The 3,467-nt window shown below is 32.0% G+C and overlaps 1 pseudogene; it reads right to left on the bottom strand.

Moving 5' to 3' along the window:
• Window positions 1–1,175: 1,175 nt before the first annotated feature.
• LOC143221282 (zinc transporter 7-A pseudogene) lies at window positions 1,176–2,234 on the bottom strand (annotated as a pseudogene).
• Window positions 2,235–3,467: the final 1,233 nt, after the last annotated feature.

The raw sequence follows: 3,467 nt of genomic DNA, 5'->3' as shown, positions 1-3,467 counted from the left end.
GAAATGAACAACAAACAGCTGACCGATTGCACTAGGTGCGTATAAAATATGTCGTAGGAAACTATGCTTGCTAAATGAAATGTTTCGTTTCATTTCTATCCCTTATAGCCAAATGGAATGAATAAAATTTCATTGTCAGCTTTTAGAAAAATTTTCTATAATATATTTATTTTGATATCATTCGTAATTCGTCTATCGGATATTTATAAATGATATTTCGTAAATACAAATATATTGCCATAAAACGATCATCCTGTGTGCGTTAAATGTTCATAAATGTTTATTACCGATCGAATGAATGCACTTAACGCGAACAGAATGCCAAAACAATGATGTATCATGAGGAAAGCACAACTTCGTTTAAACGTAAGAATATCGATTTATATTACATTTTATAAAGTTGTATTTATATATAACATATATTTCACACTTTCTGTATAGTAATGACTAGCTGTCTACAGCTGTCTGTGTATAGTTATGGCCACTGTAGTCATGTACGAACACAAGTTCTTTTATTTCATTGTTTTGCGCACATTTGGCCATAATTTTCGGATTTTATTGTAAATTCTAATTGTATATAAATCAATACGGTAGCAAAGGTGACGTAAAAATATTTTTATAGATATGGCTTAAATAAGCCCTTAAATGCATTTTGATATAAAGATTTTAACAAGTAATATAAAACATTAATTGTTACTTTTAGTCGACGAATAATGCAGAGTCAAAATTTGTATAAACAAAGATAAACCGCAAGTTCATGAAATAGTATAGTATAGCATTGGTGACAACAAATAAAAATATCTAAATTTACAACAGCAGGAATAAAAAGAAACGATATCGATGATTTTTATTCGCGATGAATACCAATCGTTAAATGCACTAATTTGACGATGAAGTTGGAGTATCTTAAATATATATTGATATCCTGTGTTACAGGCTATTTGTAGTTCGTTCTTTCTTTCTTTTTCTTTTAAAATTCGAACAGATTTTTAAATAATCTGTAACCCAAGATGATATTCACTGTTACTTAGAACAATGCATCTGCATAATTTTAAAATGGCAAAAATATTTTGCATCAGTGTAATGTTTCTTGCTTGCTTTTGACAAACTCCACAAATAAACATAGTCTTGGAGCACTTGTAAGAACACTTTATAACATGCGTAGTTTTCATAGATCACATAGGTGCATAATCTAATTGAACAGTTAGATGCCTTACTCCGGCAGCTTGGAAAATCATTTGAGTGTGTGCTACAACGTATTTAGGCTCTACTGTTCTAGCAACTTCCAATTTCAAGCACCCAACGTATACATCCGAACAAAGAGTCCAAAAATGTGGTTCTTGCACGTTATATACTCCAGCTAATTGAGTCACCTTGTTGTAACACTGTGGTAAAATATGATCCAATACAGCTGGTTGTCTTTGCATTAATATCTCCCACGAGTCTTTCATTAAAGAAAGCACACTTAAAACTATCAATACTGAGATCAACATAGAACAAATTGGATCAGCTATAAACCAACCAAACAAACGCATCAGCACGGCTGATATAATTACACCTACAGATCCAAGAGTGTCTGCTAAGATATGCAAGAAAACTCCTTTCATGATCTGAGAATTTGTTCCACTGAAGGATGTATCGATCTCGATATCATGATGATCATGACTGTGGCTATGATTCAAATGAGAATGTCCATGACTTCCATGAGAATGAGAATGGGAATGACCGTGTCCCATTCCGTGTCCGTGTCCATGACCATGATGGAACACATACATTCCTACTAAATTAACTACTAATCCCATAATAGACACAACCAGAAGTCTTTCGTGTTTTATTTCTGGTGGTTCTATGGCTCTTTCCACAGCTTCCGACATAATGAACAAAGCGATAAAAAATAGGAGCAGAGCATTAACAAATCCTCCTAGAACTTCTGCTCTGACATAGCCGTAAGAGTATCGTTCGTTAGCCCTCCACTTTGTAATAACCGATGCAGCCAAGCCAAATAATAAACCAGTACAATCAAAGAACATATGGAAACTATCTGATATTAAACCCAAGCTATTTGTCCATATTCCATACATTAATTCGATGCATGCGAAAGATAAATTCAACATAAGAAATAAAAATAAATTCCTGGTATTCGGGTCAGAAAATATCAAATGTTTCCATTCCAACAGCTTCTCCAATAACTTGCTGCCAAAGTTCCTTGTGTCTTTGTGCGAAAGTGGAAGCATTTTTCCCAATATAAGACTTGTATTTTAGTAATGAAGTTTATCCTAAAAATAAAAAGTAATTTTTTAGTCGATTAAAATTTAAAATGCATTTATATATATATATACTTTTTTCAAAATTTTTCTACACGGATACCCTAATCAATTATATTTACATAATAACGTGATATTTAAACGTAAATATTGTTCTTTAACAAAAATATTCACGCTCTAGAACTAAAAATATGTCAAGTATGAATGGCTAAATATACAGCTGATTAATGGCACTCTTACTTATCTGTCAAAGATATTTATTGATAGCGTCCAAAATCTATTTTTTAAATTAAACACACTATCCACGATCAACTGCCACGTTATACACTGTTACGCCATTCAATCTAACCGTATAACCTTAACAACACGTACAGAATAAAAACATGAATAACACGTCGTAACAGTGAAAGGTATCTTAACCTTACATAAAAGAGATATTTGTAGTTAAAGAAATTACCTTTTTGTGTAGAAATAAATACAAGTGGACGTTTGTGATTGACTAAATTACAGTAAAGAGTATTCTTACCGCGAATACATTTTACGAACGGGTCAGAGATGTGTAAAACCTGGACTCAAAAACACACGGTGTAGCGCCATGCTTTACACGCTACAGCCACTCCTGAGTGACTGACAGCCAGATTCGATGCTACACACTACACGTGCCACATATTTCACGAATTCACTTTATTAATTTCCAATACGAGAATTAATTTCAATTCAATTATAAATTTATTTACATATCATTATACTGCCTATTAAATTTTTTCCTCTCTTTTGTAAATGATGTTGATTCGGGTAGTAGAATAGAGGGCGCTGCGTAAAATAAGCATTCAAGATGGCGACATACGTACTTCCCTTTCCTTTCCAGTAGGAATTTCATCATGGTGAGTATTTACGAGAAAGAAATTTTCTTTTTATTATAGTAATACTAATTGAAATAACGTGTAAATCAATGTAAAGAGTGTCGTAAAAATTTCTTTTCCGCGTAGTGTTATGTTTTCGTTTTAAAAATTTATTTGTGAATTTTATATCTAGATAAATAACCTTTCGTAGTAATTTCATCCACATGGTGTATACAATGCAGTCGAGATATCCTATTCCGATGTTAATATATTTAGTTAAATTATTTTGCAATTAATTTTATAGAATTAATTGGTTTCGTGATAATTTTTATATATTACACGAGATATTTTGATTTCTTTA

Source organism: Lasioglossum baleicum, unplaced genomic scaffold (assembly GCF_051020765.1).
Source record: "Lasioglossum baleicum unplaced genomic scaffold, iyLasBale1 scaffold2140, whole genome shotgun sequence".
NCBI classification, from domain to species: Eukaryota; Metazoa; Arthropoda; class Insecta; order Hymenoptera; family Halictidae; genus Lasioglossum; species Lasioglossum baleicum.
The sequence above is the reverse complement of the archived record's forward strand: the minus strand, read 5'-3'. Positions and strand labels throughout refer to the sequence as shown.